The sequence below is a fragment of the Sminthopsis crassicaudata genome, chromosome 2 (assembly GCF_048593235.1).
Source record: "Sminthopsis crassicaudata isolate SCR6 chromosome 2, ASM4859323v1, whole genome shotgun sequence".
Lineage (NCBI taxonomy): Eukaryota > Metazoa > Chordata > Mammalia > Dasyuromorphia > Dasyuridae > Sminthopsis > Sminthopsis crassicaudata.
In genome coordinates, this window is record NC_133618.1 from 410,448,239 (window position 1) to 410,468,270 (window position 20,032).

Genomic DNA, 20,032 nt, shown 5'->3' on the forward strand with positions numbered 1-20,032 from the left:
TAATACTTTATAGCAGCCTTTGGGCCTGAATTTGTGAAAAGATCGTCTTATTTGGCCACATGCCCAGGAATGAAAGGAAGATTTTTAAAACAGGTGATTTATTTATGAACTCATAGCTTTTACCAACAATAGGAAGAGGCAAAAAGTGGATTAGTATTTGGAATTCAAAGTCTATGATGAATAAGAAACTGCCATGGCATTTTTAACAAAAAAAAAATCAAATATATGCATGCATATATATATATATATATATATATTCATACACATTTATAGCCTATCTTTCCATTGCTTTTTGAGTGGTTCTCAACTTTAATTCTTAAGAGTCTGTCATAGTCTATGAGTACTAGATATGTAGCATCACAGGAATAAACACTTATAGAATATACATATAAATACATTTATATATTTTGTATATATACATATGTTGTATATATATGATGTGTATGTGACTGTGTGGATGTGCACATTAGCATACATGCACACCAGTGTGTATATGGTACAATGCGTAGAGTGTCTGGTTTAAAATTGGAAAGAGTAAGTTTTCTGAGTTCAAGTTTGATCTCAGACATTTATTGGTTGTGCAATCTTTGGAAGTCATTTAATTTTGCCTCAGTTTTCTCAATTGAAAAATGAGTTAGAGAAGGAAATGGCAAACTACTCCAGTATCTGCCAAGAATACTCCAAGTGGGGTCACAAAAAGTCAGACCCTATTGAAATAAGTTGAACAACTACAAGATGTATGAACACAGGAATGTATACATATGCATTTTTATTACTTTCTAATGCAAATTATTTTGACTAAAATAACAGAATAAATAATACGCACATATACATACATTCCATTTATATCTTGTGTATGGGATTTCAAGTTTTATTTTAACTTCCCACATAGTCTTGTAATGGAGAAGATGAGCCTCTTAAAAAGACTAAGAAAAGATAACTAATAAGTATTCCAATAGATGGTGAGGTTTTCTATCTAGTCAATGTTTTAAAATACATGTGATGCCCAGAAGTGAACATAGTACTCTAGGCATGGCTTAAATAGACAAGAACAATGATGATGAATTCAAATAGAAACATAGATGGCTAGATGATATTTCAAGATCCCTGCAAGCAATTAGTGACTTTAAAAACAATCAATCAGCATTATCTATATTTTATTGTATTTTTATTTATTCTGTTAAATATTTCCCATTTACAATTTAATTTGGTTTTGTTGTACTTGGAGAATGTTGACACTTTGGATTAGCACACAGCGAAACTATTTTCTCCATGTTCTGGATACTATACTTTTGCAATCCCTATCACATTGTTGATTGGCATTGAGATAGTAAATTACTAAAACCCTCAGGTCTTTTTCACTTAACTGCTTCCTGCAGATTATGTCTTCCATATTATAGATATAATACTGATTTAAAAAAAAAAGCCTAAATATAGGACTTTGCATTTATTACTATTAAATTTTACCTTGTTTGATTGGGTGCTGCCTCCCATAAGTTCTAGGCATAAAAACAGGAAGACCTGAATTTAAATCTAACCTCTTTCAGTTGTGTGATCCTAGGCAAATTAATTAGCCTCTCTCAGTCTCAATTTTCTTATCTGTAAAATGGGGGAAAGTAATAGCATGTAAGTCATAAAGTTGTTCTGAGGATGAAAAGAAATAAGATACATAAATGTGTTATAATCCCTAAGGATCTAGCATTATATGCCAGCTATATATTATTGTTATTGTGCTTTACATTCACTTTTTAAAGGAGTAAAAGTAAAGTCAGGGTCTGGTTCACACCTCAAGTTGTTTATGTTTCTGAACTTTATCCTGCTACCATTTTAACAAATCTTTTTGAGGAAACTCATTAGATATAAGGAATAGCCTCTTTTATTCACCCCCATGGTCACCTCTGTATTAAGGTAATTTATATTTTGTGTTTGAAATGCTTTTTGAAAGAGCTCATCCTTTTTCATTAAAAAAAATCAGTATTCCATCCAGGATGCTACACACACAAAGATATTGAGTTTTGGATTCTGACTAGTTAACATTTTCCATGGGTGGACACATTGTTACAAGCATACAGATTTCCAGACTAATGTTGTTCTTTCCCATGTACCAAATGCCACTAGGACAAAAATGTTAGTGTAATACTAACTCCTTTGAAATATTGCAGGCAACATAGGGCAGCTTGGTGCTTTGTAGATGGACTAGAGTAATGAACTTCAATAGAAAAAGGCAGTGTTATTGATGCATTACCGATGTTCACCAAACATGAAACTTATACAGAAAGGGGGATGTTCTCAATTCTGACCTAATCTCAGCTATTCCACTTTTCCTATGTTTATTCCCACTTCTGCATCTTTGATTTTATGCTTATTTCATGGTGAAGTTTCTTTGATTAATCTCTAGCTATTGGATTCTTCTCCCTACTGCCTACAAACATGACTGGTTCTCTATATTTCTAAAAATCCTTGACTTGACCCAGTTATTTTCTCAAGCTATCACCTTCTATCTTTCATCCTTTTTAGAATCCAACTGCTAGTTTTCTATATTCATTAAATTCCTCAATTCTCAGCTCCTTATAATTTGGCTTTTGATTCTACTGCTCAATTGAAACTGTTCTCTCCAAGGTTACCAGGGATGTTCAAATGACAATATCTAATGGTCTTTTCTCAGTCCTTATCCTTTTTGATAACTTTGCCATTTTGGATATTGCTAACTATGCTCTTATCTTAGATACTTTCTCCTCCCTTCATGAGACTATGTTTTTTTTCCTTAAAGGTGGGAGCACATCCTTCACCCCAATTAATCAAAGAAGGCTCAGGCATCTCAACTAAAGAAATCAAAAGTAAATTAGATGTGACGAGGTTCTTAATCAAGGAACATAAAGGTGCTGGGTCATTGATGCAGGAAATAGCTTGTGACTGGTTAAAGATCACCTTGGAAGACTGAGACCTCTTGGACTATATAAACAAATAGCATGTTACTTGAGAAGATTCCAAATATTAAGGCTAAAGATTCCAGGATTATTGAGAGGAAATTGCTCTTGGGGAAAAGGTAGGTATCCTCTCTCTCTCTATTCTTCTTTCCTGATTGACCATCTTGCTAGAGAAATTATAGTAGAAGACAATGCATCTGATGAATTGTAGCACTGTGTCTGGCACATAGTAGACACTTAATAAATATTGATTGGTTGCTTGAATGAAAAGAGAAGGTCTCGTGGAGAAAAGATGACATTGTCCAAAGATAGAATTGATCAGGTATGACCTTGTGAATTTTGAAAGGTCAGAAGATATAGAGATCTTGAATGTTGGTATTAGTAAGCAGTATAGTATGGATCCAGTAGCAGCATCCCTAGAACCGTTGTGGTTGATAATAACATTAGGAAGCCAAGAGATGCGCCAAGGACCAGTTAGACAAAACAAAGAATCAGGATTCTACAAGAGCAGGACCCTTAGAACCTAGCAGAGAATTATACTTGAAGGGAATTTTATGAGATTATATATATATATATTTGTATATATAATATATTCTTATATATTATATATTTTATTATATATTATATGTAATATACATTATATCATTATATAATATATATGTTCAGTTACATATTTTAGGAATATTAATTTTGTAAGTGTGTGGAAGATTGGAGAGGGGATAGAGAGGGGACAGAGTAGAGGTCTGGATAGCAATTATGAAGCTATTGCAACAGTTTTGACAAGATGTGATAAGTACCTCAACAAGGATAGTTCTGTCAATTTTCATCTCCATAAGCTTTGTTGTTACTGAATAATCTCAGAGAGATAAGCTAGGTGGCTTCAAGTTGAACTCATTAGGTTAAAATAATTCTTTCCTTCTTTTTCTTATTGGTTTCTTTTTCATAAGACAGGATGACAGTTTTATTTAAATAGTTCAGTATCTGCAGAACAGTGCATGTCTTCAAGAAACTGCTAGCAAAATTAGAAAGTCCAATTAACAATGCATATTTAATACTACTCTTTTGTATATATTTGAAGTCAGCAGCAATGTTTACTCTTTTGAGGGGGAGTTTATAATTATGCAAAGACCAGAAGCAGTCTGCATACCCTACAACATGTTTGGGTTTGATGTCTGGAAGTTGGAATGCCTTTCTTGAATTCTACTCATCTTCTATATGACTCAGGGTGCATTCTGCTTCCCCCTTCAGTAGTGCCTCCTGGACCAACTGTCTTCTGTGGTTTACAATACATCTGGGCACCTGTACCTGAACTTGCCTTAAACTCTAAAAGGAATTACTGACATGATTTATGTGATGCCATCTAAGGTTTTTCTAAATGATAAAACATGTATCTATGAGTACAATGGGAAAAGCTAAATAGTGTTACACTTGGTATCCAGCAAAATTTATCATCTTTTATTGAGTCTATAAGACTTAGAAACACTTATCTCAGGTTGGACTCTATCAATTATGTCTGCTTTTGAGGAAATAGAACTTCTGTTTTGGTCAGAAACCCTGAGGGTATTCCTTTCTGAGATTGGATTTTTTTTTTTTTGACCAGGTAAAAGAGGCCATTACTTGTTTCACATTTTACCTAGTCTTAATTACTGAATGGGCATTGCCTCGGTCAAAATGAAACCAGTTAAAGATCTTTGATTAAAAAAGTCAGAATTTCCCAGGGCCATCTTCAGTCACTTTGATCTATACCTTAGCACTGAATCTAGATGGGCTTTAGAGGAGAAAGTGAAGTTGTTGATTTTGTACAGCCTTCTCTCACTTAAATCTAACTCACTTGCACATCATGGAATCACCCCCAATGCCATGGTTCTTTTTGAGAAGGAAGGACAAACAACATTTCTTCAATAGTATTTCACAATGCACTAAGTAGAATGTAGTATTGAAATTTAAGATACAGTTTTGGACTCTAAAAATGTTGTAATTGAATTAAAGAAGTCATACACTTTCAAAATCTTCTTTTGCCACTCCCCCATGAGATTAATTTTATTAAAGCATCATCTTCATTATATCATTCTCCTTATCAAAACACTCCCACTTTATCCTTATTGCTTATGGGGTAAAAATCCAGTCTTCTAACTGGTGTTCAAAGTTTTCTACAATCAATTTCTAATCTATTTTTGGATTTTTTTCTCAAACAACTCAATTTTCAGAAGTACTAGGTTGTTTTGCCCTTTGATTATGCCTTTAACTTTCTTGTTTCTCTATAGTGTGATAAAGGAGAAAGAACACTGAATTTGGAGCCATAGAATCTTAGTTAAAATCCAAGTTCAGTTCCTTTTTTTCTGTGCAACTTTAGTTGTCATTTAACTTTTTTGGGTTTCAATTTCACCATTGTAAAATGGTTGTTTAAAGGTTATTTGAAGCGCTATTCTATGACATTGCTCTTGCTATTCTTCTCACTTGGAATGTCCCTTCCCCCTTCCTCTGATAGTTCCCATTCCACCTTATCCAAGAGACTTTTTCTGATCACTGGTCCTTTCTATAAAATCATACAGCACTTAAATAGTCTCATTTTTCCTATATTGTATTATATTGTAGAGGTATCATACCACCTTCTTTTCCTGCTAAGATAATTCAATTTAATAATTCAATAAATGTTTATTAAGTACCTATGTACCAGGCATTATGCTAAGTGTTAGGGACACAGAAAAAGGCAAAGACAGGACTTTCCCTCAAGGAGTTGACAGTTCAATGGAGGAGACAACATGCAAACAAATATATGTAAAGCAAGCACATACAAGATAAATAGAAAATAATTAAAAGAAGGAAAATTAAAAACTGGAATGAAGTTATTGGAGAAAACTTTGTGCAGAAGGTGGAATTTTAGTTGGAATTTAAAGGAAGTCAGAGATGTTGGTAGTTGGAGAGAAGTAAGGAGAGCATTTCAGGCATGGAACAGCCAGAGACCTGAAAGACAGTTTTGTTCCTGTAACAGCTAGGAAGCCAGCGCCACTAGATCAAAGGGTATGCATCGAGGAGGGAGGTGTAAGAAATAGCTCACCTTCTTTCTCATCTCTATCTCCCCACTGAAAAAGAAAAACCTTTTTTTTTTTCAACAAATATGCATAGTCAAGCTAAAACAGATCTATTTGCCATGTCCAAAAAAAGGTCTCATTCTCCACTCTGAGTCAGTCTGTCCCTTGAGAAGACTAGATATGGTAACATGATTGTTGTATTCAAGTATTTGAATGACTCTCTCATGGAAGGTGATTTAGCCCTATTTTACTTATTCTTAGAGGGCAGAGTTAGGAGCAATTGGGGGGAGGACAAGAAAGTTGCAGGGACAGATTTCTGTTGCATATAAGGGAAAACTGGCTGAGTAGAATGTGTTCCCTCAATAGTTAATACATTTTTCTTCCTGTAAGGTTCAAACAAAAGCTAGATGATCACTAGTAGCTATAACATATAGAGAAATTCTTGTCCAGTTTTGGATCATACTGAATAACCTTTAAGGCCTTTGCTAGATCTTAGATTCTATGAATCCAGGAATCCCAACAACCCTGTAAGGTAGGTATAACAGATTTGACACTGGGCCTATGATTTCATTAGGATAGACAATTTATGGTTAAGGGAACTTCCTCTATCAATGCAGATGAAGACCATTTCTTAGATTTTATTATATAATATAATTGAGACTTGCCATTAATTGCCCAGAAAATGGGTGCAATCTTGCAAGAGGTAAAGTTTGGATTCAGGTCTTACAGAATCTAAATCCAGCACTTTGGTCTCCTGTATTTTGTGTGATAAAAATAGGATCAAAAGGATATAATAGTTTCCTACATAGGGCAGTTAGGTGGCACAGGCTGGGCCTAGATTCAGGAAGACTGATCTTCCTAAGTGCAAATTCATACTCAGACATTTAGTAGAAAAGTATGTCACTTACTTTTACACATTTACTTCAGTTTCCTTATCAGTGGAATGAATTGGAGAAGGAAATGACAAACCATTCTAGTATCTCAAATGGGATCAGAAAGAATTAAACATAATTAAAAATGAATGAACAAGGAAAAGACAATCTTATGAAAAGTGCAGATGTGAAAAATAAAGGAAACAAGTATTCAATAAAGAGAAAAGTTCTGTATAAGGTTGCTGATTTAAGATCCTTGCCTTAGAGACTACCACCTACTGGAGAAAAAAAGGACTCATGCACTCAGAGCTAGGGTGCCAGCTTTGCCCTGAGGTATGTCCTGGGATTTAACTGTAATCACTGTAGCTCAAATATTAAATGCCACAAAATCTTACTCTTTTAGTCACCAAGAAAGCATGGCAACACTTTTATTTGATTTCTCTAAGGACATGGCAAACTATTTAATGAGGCTATTGAATTAGGGCATTCAATATTTGTATCACTAACAGGACAAAAAAAACTTCTATTCTTTTTTGGCAAAACACAAAAGAGAACCTTGAAGGATCAGGTCTAACTCATCTAACTTTAAGCCATATGTTTATAATAATAGCTCATATTGATGGAAATTTCTTAAGTTTTCAAAATACTTCTCATACTTTATTTAATCTTCTCTATAACTTTGTGAGTTAATAATAATAATAACAATAATATAACTAGTATTTATACAATGCTTTAAAGTGTGAATATTACCTCATTTTATCTTAATAATCTTGGAAGATAGGTAATTATTATCATCCCCAAATTGTTGTTGTAGCTATTGAGGCAGATAGAAATTAAGTGACTAGTTCAGTATCAAAAAGCTAATGTCAGAAACCAGATTTGAACTCAGGTCTTCCACAATACTTAGCATCAAAAAAACAAAAAAAACCAAACAAATGAAAAAAAAAAATAAACCTAAAGCTCAAAGAGCCTGTTTTTGGCCTAGGTCACATACCCAGTAAGTAGTAGATGTAAGACTCAGTTCCACATCTCCAGATTCCAAACCCTGTATTTGTTGTGTCACACTAATTGCTTATCACTCCAATTCGCTAACTTGAATTTGCTGATGATCATAAGTTGGGATACTGTTCAATGAGTTCACATGAATTTAAATGCAGAGATTTTGGCTTATCTATGTTCTCCTTGGGACTAAATTAGAAGAGCAGGTGTGTTCTCTACTCTGCCAAGCTGTAGGATTGATGTTAGGGAAAATGTCAACATTTTTTTGATTTTCCAAATCAATTTGGAAAGAATTGGACCCTTGGGACTAAAGATAGTAATCCAGGGAAGGGGGAAGGGAGTAGAGTAAGGTTGACAAAATGGACTAATGAATGACTTCCCTTCTATCAGCTGCATAAAGTGCCATACAGGGTAGCTAAGAAAACTAAGTCATTGCTATACCATTCCAGCCATGACAGTCTCTCGATCTTCCTTGACCAAATATCTAGCAACCTCTCCAAGCATTAGGATATAAGGTTATAAAGGGATCAGGCTCTATTGAGGTGAATAATAAAAAGAGTTATCCTACTCACCAATCAATTTGTCACTTTTGACTAAGCAAGAGCCATCAATCTGCTTGGCAAATCTGAAGGCAAATCTGAAAGACAGAAGAAGAGAAAATCAATGTGAAAGGCAGAACCTTGCCTTAGAACTAGGCAGTGAACAAGTGCTGTGCTTATTATATCTTTCCATTTGGAGAGTTCCAATATTGGGCAATCTGTCTGGTTAAGATTCGTAGGGTGCCATATTACAGGAGAAATCTATGAGAATGTTGAGTCAGTGTTATATGAATTTCTTCCCTCTCTTGTTTACTCCTCCTTTACCACCCCACCACTCTGATCCCATCACTATTTATATATCTTATAGTCAACAAGGAAAATGCTAAGTGATCTTTTTATTAATTTAAGCTAAGATTATTGATCCCCCAAATCCATCTATAATCTTTTTCCCCTTCCAGTACATTTTATATTTATATACAAGCAAACATTATTTTCATTATATACAAATTTGATCATGTGTGCCCTTCAATGATTCTCATAATCAACCAGATAAAGAATATCCTCCCTATTTTGGTATTTGAGTTCCCCTTCAATGCGATTCTTCCTTACCTTTCTCGATAGCCTTATTTCATATTTCTCTGGAGAGAATGCTCTGGAGAGCATACAGATCCCACTCTGATAAAAACTGTATAACAGAATAAGTCATTTAACCTACTGAGGCCTCAGTGTCTTCAGCTATGATATAAGACTAAATTTGATTCTCATCCCTCGGGTTTGGACTAGATGGCCTCTGAAGTTCCTTATGGTTCTAAATCTGTTTTTATAATCTGTTTTACTTCCACAATATTTCTCTTATATGTTTCCTTCTCTACATTCACAGATCCACCAACCTTATACAGGGTCTTGTCACTTCACGCTTAGATCATTGCAATAACCTGACACAAATCTCTCCTATTCCAGTCCATCTCTGCTTTGCTGTTAATGTGATTTTCCTAAAGTGAAGGTCTGATCATGTCACCTCCTTATTCCATAAACTCCTTTGATTCTTTATTACCTCCAGGATAAAAAGCAAAATTCTCTGTTTGGTATTTAAACTCTTTATAGATTCCTTCCTACTGTTCTAGTACCACATTTTATTCCCTTCTATGCATTAAAACCCAGCGTCACTGACTTTCCTCAAACACAATATTCTATTTCCTGACTGTACATTTGCACTGTCTGATCTCCATGCCTAAAATGCTTACCCTTTTCAGCTCCTAGGTTCCTCAAGTTCCTTCAAGACAGCTCTATTGCCATCTTTTGCAGAGGGAATTCCAGATTTCCTTTTATCCTCTCTTCTCCTTGGAGATTACCTTTCTTTATACTGTGTGAAGACCTAGTTAGCACCCTGGATACCTTAGAATCAGTCGGAATCAGGATAAGCAAAAGTCCTTGGTCTTTATTCTTGGTTTTTAGGGGTAGAAGTGAATTGGAATGGACACAGGATCTTTGCAACCTTCCTTTTCCTCCTCTACTACCAAAGTGACCCTGGATTGTCTTACTCCACCCCCTAGTCCCTAGTAACTGTATTGTTTAGTAGTTGTGGTCAGAGTAACACAACAGTCAGGGTACATGACTCCTGTGTTTGGATGGAACCAAAGGAGCACTGCAGATCACATACTTATAAAGATATTAAATAGTAGATCAGTGATTACAGTATAATAATCTATCTTGTTTTTATATTCCTTTTCTGAATCTATCATTTTCTGAGTTTCTTTTAGGTTGTTTGGAGAAGGCGGAGGGAGAAGATACTTGATGATAAGCTCCTAGAAAGAGCCATAATCCCTAGCATAATTCCTTTCTCATATTAAATACTCAATAAATATTTGTTGAATGAGATATATAAGAGAAAATATCACCCCAAACCCAGGTTTAGATTTTAATGAATACTTAACACATCCTCATGATGCCATGGGGTGAGCAATGAAGAACTCAGTAGAAATGGAGGTGGCATGCATGTGGAAGGGAAAATATAGGTACATAAGAGAAAATGTTTAGGGTCAGCACAGGAATGGCTACCTACTTTTCCTTGTAAATAGAGTGGTATTATATCATGTGCATTCAGAAAGAGAACTATGGAGACAGAATGCAGATTAAAGCATATTATCTTAACCTTTTTTTGTTTGCTTTTCCTTTCATATGATTTTTTCCCTCTTATTCTGATTTTTCCCTTCACAACTTGACTAATATGGAAATGTTTAAAGAGATTAGATTACTTGCTGTTTTAGGGAGATAATGAAGGGAAGGAGAAAAAATTTGGAACTCAAAATCTTGCAAAAACCAATGTCAAAAAACTATCTTTATATGTAACTGGGAAAATAAATACTATTGAATGAATTAAAGAGAGAGAGAGAGAGAGAGAGAGAGAGAGAGAGAGAGAGAGAGAGAGAGAGAGAGAGAGTGTGTGTGTGTGTGTGTGTGTGTGTGTGTGTGTGTGTGTGTGTGTGTAGAGGGTGATCTTGCTTAAGTCCGAGCTCTTTCTTGTGATTCTCCACCAATGATTAACATGTACTTAGTGACAAACACTATGCTCAGTAACTAGGTGATACAGTAGATAGAGCCCTGGGCCTGCAGTCACAGAGAATTTAGTACAGATCTGGCCTCAGACACTTCCTCAATGTATAAACCTTGGCAAGTCACTAAAATTCTGCCTCAATTTCCTCAATTGCAAAATGTGCATAATATTATAGACACCTGCCTTCCAGGATTATTATGAGGATCAAATGAATTAATATTTGTAAAGAGCTTAGCATAATTCCTGGAACATAGGCAATCAATAAATGATTATTCTCTTTCTTTCCCTTTCCTCTATCATTCTGGTCATTAGGCTAAGGAAGACCCATGTGATTTTTGAAGCATCCACTTTTGTTTTTAATCGTTGGTTTTAGAAAGTTGTAGGAATGATATTGTACTCTTTACACTAGGGTTCCTTGCTGTTTCTCAAAGTAATTTTCAATTAAATTGTTTCTTCATTTTGCATGAAAATTTGCATCTACTTGGAAAATGGGGGAGAAGAGCTAAATTGCATCCTACTAGTTTTATTTTGACTGAATCAATAAAGAGGCTGTTGATCTGATTCTATAATTAGTTTCTGTTTTCTAAAAAGGCCTTAGGAGGGAGTTGAGAGAATGACAATCAAGTCTCCTATACTCAGTAGCTCTTTTCAATAGAAAGCACCCAATACAAAGTTCATCTAATTGGAGTTGGGACTCTATTTTCCCTTTCCTATAATAGAAAGAAAGAAAGAGGTCAAATTGCATAAGACATTGGATAGTAGACAAAACATCCCATCTGAGAGGCAATTAGATGACATAGCAGGTAGGGTGCTAGGCTTGAAATCAGGAACACCCGAATTGGAATACCTCTCACATACTTATTAGTTGTGTGATCTTGTCACACAGTGCCTCAGTTTGTCCATCTGTAAAATGAGTATATTCCACAGTATTGTTGTGAGGATCAAGTGAGATAACATGCATAAAATGTTTTGTAAGCTTAAAGCACCTTTATTAGCCTTTATTAGGTAAATTTTTCTGTCTCCTCTACAATTTTTTATCCATTGTTAGATGACAAACAGTTATCATGGATCGATTGTTAATTCTGCTGAAATAAAATGGCCAGGTTGGGAAGAAGATTGAAGATCCTTCTATAAAAGGATCCTTCTATAAAAAAGATCCTTCTATAAAAGATTGATGGAAGTATGGATTTTTAGCTTAGAAAAGAATGATTTAAAGGAGCAAGATAGTTATCTTTAGGTGTCTGAAAATATGGAAGAACAAAAGACATGTTCTGGTTGACATCAGAGGGAAGAAATAAGAGCAATGAAGAGAAGAAATTTCGGCTCAATTTAAGGAAAACCTGACTAATTCTTTCAGGTACAGGGAGAAAATCTGGATTTGAAATTTTATCAGTTTATATAGCTTTCACATATGAGAACTACTTGTACCACTTACAGATCAGCCAGGTGTTGGTAATGGATAGATTTAAGAGAGCTGCCTGAGGCACTGAGATGTATATTGTACTGACCATGATCACACAACCACATGTATCAGAGAAAGGATTTGACTTTCAGAGTTTTTCTGATTCCAAAGCTGACCTTCTGCCTCCTAATCACATAACCTGTTTCCTAATAATCAGGACCATCATTCATGTGGGAACAAATTCTTCATCACTGAAGATCTTTAATCAAAGACCCAATGACCACTTGTCAGCAAGGTTGTGCAGGGTACTCCTGCTTGGGGATGCACTAAACTTGGATCTCTTCTACCTCTGACTCTGTGATTTTGTAATATGTTGACCTTGAAAGATCATTTCTCTGGGCAGGAGATATTTTCAATTGAAATGCTGCTTTCAAATGCCTTTTTCAAGCTTCAGCAAAATGCAAGAATGCTTGGGTAAGTTGGAGATATCGTCTCTGCCATTGTTAGCCAGGAGAGTTGAATGAATAGGCGTGTGATCAGCATTTTATTGTTTCTGTCTGCACCATCCCTTAACACATCTTTCATCAGAAGCGTGTCTGTACTTCATAAATAATGTTTTGCACAGATGCTTATCCTGGATTAATACTTCTTTCAAACCTTTCACATACTGGAAACTGTCTTTTTCTGCTTAATATTCCCATCCATGTGAGACCATGTCCCCACAAAATTCTATTCATAATATTCTTTCCAAAATCCCTGATTTACTGGATTCTTAAAAATTAATTATTCTTAAGTTTTTTGGGTGTCACGGATCCCTTCTCAGAATAAAGTTTTTAATTAATTGAAGGAAATGCTAAATTTCAGGCAGAGGTCATTGGAAAGAAAGATGTTTTTTTTTTTTTTTTTTTTTTCCTCCCACTTGTTCGCAGAATGACTGAAATCTGCTTACCATGGCTGGGCCAGATAAGAGGAGAGTCCAGGGACTTCCTCCTCCAAGTTAAGAACTTCTTCTCCAAATGTACATTATTAGTACAACTGGTTATAATATATAAACAATTTTTATTGTTAATTCTTCACCTTCTTCAAAATATTTCTCATTTGACTTTTTAAAATATGGGATATTATTATTTCCTTTTAACAGATGAGGAAACTGAGGTAGGGAGAAACTAAATAAAGTAAGATTTGTTAATTCTGAAATTATACCTTCACACAAACTACTTCAGTAATGCAAGTGTCTGAGGTTTCATTTATATAGACCCTAATTTCATTGGTGTATATTATAATCCCTTCTACACCTTCCTGGGTAGTTTCATGAACTTCAAGGGCCCCAAAATATCTGTTACAGATAGTTACTCCTAAGACACCTCTAAAATGAGAATTTTAAAATTTAGTTTAGCTACTCCTCACTCCCCTTCTTCCCACAGAGTTCATTAGTGGGCTCAATCTCTTGGCATCATAGCTGTCTCCTTTCTCTCCCTTTTATAATGGTTTCTAAGTTAATTTTAACTCCAGAATAGCTATTGCTCTGAGCTCTACTTCTCTACTTTTCTTATAATCAACTTTGTTTAGCTCTTCTTGATTAGACTGTTGTAAGAGACTCCCAACTGGTCACAAGACCACCATTTCATTGCTTCTAAACTTTGTAATGATCCCCTCCTTTTATAGAAGAGGAAATTTAGGTGTAGAGAAACATGTTTGTCCAAAGCTCTATAGTTAATAAGACAAGGAACTGGAATTGGAACTACATTTTCCTAATTCCCAATCCATTGTTCTTGCTAATTTATGTGAAAGTAGTTTGAAGAGGATAATGTGTTAGCTACAAAAAAATTTGTTTGTAAATTGTTATCAGTTATGCCAATAATGAATATTTAGAGCCATCATTCTTTCTTAACTTAGAATCCATGGATTCTCCTCCTTTTGTCCTCATCCTGGTAAGCTGATTTCTGGGATACTGTGAATTTGAATGGGAGAAAAAACATTTTTATTCCCACTGAATGCAGAAATTTAGAATTTCTTTCAAAATAAACTCTACATGAATGCTAAGTAATCATAGAAATGCATCTTTATACTCATAGCCCTCCTCTACACTAGGCACTACCCCAAACTTTTAGTGTTTATTTAAAAAATGATGTTTGTCTCTTCTCCCTTTCTCTTTTTCTCTTCCTTTCTTCTTCTCCTTCTTTCATTTCTCAACCTCTTTAAAAAGTTGTCCAAAGAAGTGTCCATCTATTAATTTTTCCTCAATTCTTTGAAAGCTGTTTTTTGTCCCAGCTATTGTATGGAATTGCTCTCTCAGATCAGCAAAGTGTCCTAATATTTTTTCCTTGCTTGTCTTTTTTTTTTAACTCTCTGTTTCATCTAACTCAGTAGTAATTAACCTTAGCAAATTCATTCACTGTTTTGGCTATTACTGTCACTGTAATTCAGGTGGCTCCCTTCCCTTGTCTTTACTTATAGTCCTGGCCCCTCTTCTAAGATATAACTGTGTAAGTCCAAATGCTGATAATGTCTTATCCTGAATGTATGCACTGATATTTCAAATTCTACATACAAACGAAATAATAATGATGATATTTTTGTGGTATTTTAGGGTTTGAAAAATGTTTCTTATGTGCTAATTTTTACAATAAACTTGGAAGGCAGGTATTATTATTATTCTGATTTTATAGATGAAGAAATTGAGACTGAAAGATTAAGTATCTAGCCCAGAGTCACCCAGCTAAATAAGAATCTGAAACAAGATTTATAAATTCATAGCGTATTACTTCAAGGATAGTAATTAATCCTTGGTGCCTTCATATTCTATAAACCAAGCTGGTTGTCTTTTCTCAGAATCTGTTCTTCCTTCTGATTTTTTATGATTTCTCTTAATGTCATGGGTAACTAACCTTTTGTTCAAAACAAGGATTTTCTTTGATTTTCTTTCTCCCTCATTTCTTGTAGGCAATGCTAATCACATCCTTTCACTGATTGCTCCCCATTTTCTTTGATCCAGTCCAAACTCAAGATGATAATATTATTTTTATTAATTTTGCTCAAAACCTTTAGACTATTATCAAATTAATCATTTATGAATTAGCCTGGGAAAAAGCTCTCTATAATTTGTCACCGCCCTACTTTGTGTATTTATGCTTCAGCCAAACTAGATCACTTGCTAGTCATCCTAACATTTCCTACCTTCATATTTTGCTTTTTGCATTCTGAAGATCAGGATTACCCTACCTCTTGCTTGCTTATTAAATTCTTACCCTTTCTTTGAAATTCAACTTAAATCTGCTCTAATCTCCAAAATGTTATACTTCCTTTTGTCCTACCTATATTCTGAATCTTTTATTTGTTATGCTATATTATGGTCACTTGGGATATGTGTGTATGTTTGTGTGTAGGGGAGTACTTGTGTGTGTGTGTGTGTGTGTGTGTGTATATATACATGATAATACCCCATCCAACTAATAGTCTGTGAGTAAGATATACCAGGAAACATGTTTTTGTCAAAAGAGGTTTCTACTTTGGTGCCTGTCCCAGAGCTTTGCCAACAAAAGGTCTTTAATGAAGGTTTATCAACTGGAATTGAATTCCTCTGGCCAGCTAAGTGAATAGCAATGTCTGCAAATAGAGTCAGGCTAGCCCCAGTGAGGTGAAGACTGTTGGTAAGCATCTGTTGGGATGGAGAAGCAACAGATGATTTCACAGCTTCTTTTCTCATCCCCCAGAGGAACAACATTAGAAATAGAAAAAGACTACCTGCTTAGAAACAGTTTGGATTATATATCCCCTGATACTACTTCCAATTCTGTGATTGCATGAAATGTGAAGCTCCATTTCATCTGAGTGATCCCAGGGTACTACCTCAACAATATAGCTCCTCCACTTTCAGGATGGAGATGCTGCACTTCCTTTCATCCTCAAAGACCTATATTAGCTGTGTAACCCTTGGCAAATTACTTAACCACTCTGAACTTCAGTTTCCTTATTTGCAAAATGAAGATAATAATGGCATCAACCTTACAGAGTTGCTGTAAGGCTCAAAATGAGGTAACATATAAAAAGTACCTGAAGGTGCAATATAAATATGGATTATTAACTTTGTTAATCAGTGAATTCAAGGTTATAAAAATTCCCAATGAAGAAATCTACTCTACCAATGTTACTTGGCAACTGTTTTATAATTTATCATCTCAGAGAGCTACTTGGGACTCTTGCAGAATATGTGACCTGTCTGTAGTCACAAAGGCAGCATGGGTGGGACACATCTTCCTTCTAAGACCAGCTCTCTGTCTCTTAGGTTTGCTGGCTGTCATTTTCAACAATATCCTCAAATACCTGAAACTAAGAACATTTTTTTTCAGATTTGGAAAATAAAACATTAGAGATAGAAACAAAGAAAGAAAAACTCTCTGAAATATAATTCTTTCTATCTCTTCTGTGTTTTTTATTTTAAATTCAATTCATATTTATGACTAGGATTATACCCTAAATTTACTAGCTATAAATACAACATGGAGATAGTAAATAAATTCTACCAGATACTCAGGGGATGTAAGTTATTGTTCCCAGGGAGTAAGTGGATAATGTTCTCTAAGCATCTTTTTCATCTTATTAGTAGCTGCTCAAAAAAAAAATCTCCAATTGCCCATTGAATCAAGTCTTTGATAACTCTTCTTGGCTTCCAAAGCTTCCTCTAATCTGGGATCCATGCTACTGACCTTTCCTTACTTCTTATTGGGCCTTACCTTTTCTTTGAAGTTATGTGACAAATTCAATTAACTGAGGTGTCTGAATTGATTAATTTTTGACTGGACCATTTCTAACCTAACCACTAATTCTTCCCCCCTTACAACATAGCAAAGCAAGTGTGGTATTAGTAGGCAGGCAAGACTACAGAATGGTATATATAGAAGACCTTAGAAATCTAGTTCAACCTCTTCATTTTATAGAGCAAGAAACTAAGACCCACTAAAAGTCCATGGTTAAACAATGAGAAAATTGGCAGAACTAGGATAACAAATCAGATACACAGCACTATGCTACCTTTGTTGGAACTGGGTGAAGGTGACATTCTATGCCAGGTTATCACTGGTAAATGTGGACTTTGCTATCAACTTCATATCATACTGCTTTATTTGGGAAGAAAATCTATCTGTCTATAGATATATGGTATAACTATATAATACATAGTACAAATTCTACCCATACATTTATGAACCCCTGCAATCAGAGCCTTGGGAAGAGAGGGAATTGAGGTCATTCCCATCAGAAATTCAAACTGCAACTCAGTCTCCATTCTACTGGAAATACTAATGCCATAATTTAACGACTGAACAGTCGAATATATTGGCTTTCCTTGAGTATTTAAAAATTCTGCATATAAATTGTTTTGCAAATAATGCTTAAGTTTAGCTATGAGCACCACTAAGGTCAACAGACCCAGAAATAGAATAGCTTATATGAGATCAAACCAAAGGTAAATTGGAATTTAAAATAGAGGTAGAACACTTTGGTGGGAAAAATGGGGTTTTAAGATTAAAGGACTTATGATTGAATTTTGGCAGCAAGACCTCAGCCAAATCATATTTAACATTTCTGAAGTCTCATTTTTCTCTACATGAAAAGCTTTAGTGGCTTCCTATAAGATACATTTTTTTTCTAGAACAAAATATAAACTTCTAGTTAGTATTTAACATCTTTTACAGTCCTCAGTGTTTTAGGCAGACTTACCTATTTGATGTCCCTTGGGTAGATTATTCTATCTCCCATCTCCCAGATTTTGTACAAGTTATCCCTTCTCTCCTTACTGCTATCTCCTAGAATCTATAACTTAATTTAAGTGCTACTCCCTAGGGAGGAAAAACTTTTCTAAATTGTTAGTGTTATATCCATCAATCACTTTAAAAAATATTCTGAATTTACTTATCTGTATGGATATATTTTCCCAGGTAAAAAAGCAAGCTTCTTGAAGGCAGTGACTATTTTGATTTTGGTCTTTATTTCCTGCCTCTTGGATAATACCAAACATTTGCTGTTCAATCATTTCAGTCATGTCTGATTCTTTGTGACCCCACTTGGGTTTTTCTTGGCAAAGATAGTGGAGTAGTTTGCCATTTCCTTCTTTATTTTATAGATGAGGAACTGAGATAAACAGGATTAAGTGACTTGCTAGGATTACCCAGCTAGTAAATATCTGAGGCAGGATTTGAACCTAGGTACTCCTGACTCCAAGCCAAGCAGTCTATCCACTGTATCATCCACTTGTCTCAATGCTTAGTAAGTGTGGAGTTAAAACTGAATTGAAATATATCTCTAACATGGGAATAAGAAAACTGTTACTAGTTATTTTGCAGGATTGTTATGTATCACTTTTTTTTTCACATTTGTCATTGTTGTGAACTGCTACGAAATTATAGCCTAATTTATCATAAGAACCTGAAATGGCAATGGGGAAAATGCCAAACTGTGTTTGGCCATCCTCAAGCTGTCACATGAATTTTGGACAAATGGGCCCATGCCATAACGACTGTCTTTCTTATGTGCCTACCAAAAATAATATAAACATGGAGAATCAGCAAGGTGTAATCAGCAAAATCTGGGTTGAAGTTCTGTCCCTGACACCAACTAGCTTTGTGATCTTGAGCAACTCAACCTCTCACTTCCTCAGATATTTCTCTAAGACAAAGTGCCAATCTGTTTCAATGGAGGGGATTTCCACATGAAGAGTTCCTCATTAGCCAGCCAGTGAGGCAATATGAATTCATTATTATTTTTTTTATTCTCCAATTGAGGAAACTGAGGCATAAGTTAGATGACTTGATCAGGGTCACACAACTAGTAAGTTTCTGAGACTGAATTTAGACTCAATTCTTTATGACTCCAAGCCCAGAACTTTATCTTTTGTACCAGTCTCTGCTCACAAGTAGCTCAATTATAGGGTATGTCAAAGATAATATCAGTAGCAGTTAAGGGATACAAGTCTGTATTCCTCCTTCCAAAACCAGAATATAAAACCTAAGTCAATATATTCTCCATTTCCTATCTTACATCTAGTATCACCTATCACTACATTATCTCTATATCTAGTACTACCTATTATCAACACCAAGCATCATTTGGTGGGCAAAGGGGATGGTACTGTGTGTAGAAAGGCATTTTAATCTCATAAAATTGATACAAGCCACAAATTCCATCAGACTTGATGATTTTTACAAAGCCATTTGGTGGGCATATTCATTCTTTGGGTAAGGTTGGAAAATATAACTTCCTAAATTCTCTTCCAATTCTCAGATTCAAAGAACTGTTCATCAGGAAAATGAATAAGCTAAAATAAGATACCAGAGGTATCAGGATAGTTGTGAGACAGTATATAGTCACTAGGTAAAAGGGGATGGATTTTCAAAGTGAGAAGCCAAAATTAAACCACTTATCTCACAAATTTTCATGGTTCCTACATCATTCATATATATATATATATATATATATATATATATATATATATATATATATATATATATATATATATATATATATATATATATATATATATATATATGTATATGAATGCTGAATTCATATGTATATGAAGTGCCCCTTATAGTCTTCAATATCATTCTCTTGTTTCACAGGAAATATATCCCTCAAAAGAACAAAGCCCAATCTCACAGAAGGATTTTTATCTTCATCTGTAAATTAAAGGGGCAAGCTGAGGCTTTTTCT

The 20,032-nt window shown here is 34.8% G+C and overlaps 1 protein-coding gene across 9 annotated transcripts in view; it reads right to left on the minus strand.

Moving 5' to 3' along the window:
- Positions 1 to 20,032, minus strand: part of ATP10B (ATPase phospholipid transporting 10B (putative)) — a 296,022-nt gene that overhangs the window by 201,912 nt on the left and 74,078 nt on the right. For 5 of the 9 annotated variants that reach the window (XM_074291982.1, XM_074291989.1, XM_074291988.1 and 2 more), the window contains exon 2: positions 8,403 to 8,467. The exons of 1 other annotated variant lie outside the window; for it this stretch is intronic. The gene's annotated coding sequence lies outside the window, so the exon portion shown is untranslated. Of the gene's footprint in view, positions 1 to 8,402; positions 8,468 to 9,613; positions 9,871 to 20,032 lie in introns of those variants that run through there. 3 more of the 9 variants (XM_074291985.1, XM_074291990.1, XM_074291983.1) reach the window with 1 other exon arrangement.